Consider the following 515-nt stretch of genomic DNA (forward strand, 5'->3'; position numbering starts at 1 on the left):
ATTTGTCCAGTGGAAGTAGGATGTAGAGGATTTGTAGCAAGGTCTGTTGTTTCTTTGGTGAGGGAGTTAGGAGGAAGTGGACAGAGTGTGAGGAAAGTTGTAAAGGACATGTCAGATGAGGCAGCAAGATCCAGTCAGTGGATTTGGATGAGAAGGAGTAATGATAGCTGGGGGCCCAGCAGGGGGAGCACTTAGGATAGACAGACTCTTAGGAGAAGCAAGGAAGAAATCCAGGAAGAGGAAGTGTTTTTAAGTGGGGGGTGTGGCCTGTGAAACCATGCGGTTAGTCCAGGTGAGGTGGCCTGTATTGTTTGCTTGTATTGTTTGAATTGGTTTGTAGTGTGTCTTTGGGTGTTTAGGTGAGTTTGTTTGTTTTAGGTGAGTTGCATGGTGTGGTGTTGGAGAGTGGGGGGGGCACAGCCTAATCCGGTGGGGGAGAGTTTAGCCCAAAAAGGCCCCTCTCCCTGACTCTACCTCCCTCATTGTCTTGGAGAGTGGGGGAGTAGGGGGAGGTA

This window comes from Seriola lalandi, unplaced genomic scaffold (genome assembly GCF_002814215.2).
Source record: "Seriola lalandi dorsalis isolate HSWRI2012SDOR001 ecotype SW California unplaced genomic scaffold, Sedor1 jcf7180002054987, whole genome shotgun sequence".
Lineage (NCBI taxonomy): Eukaryota > Metazoa > Chordata > Actinopteri > Carangiformes > Carangidae > Seriola > Seriola lalandi.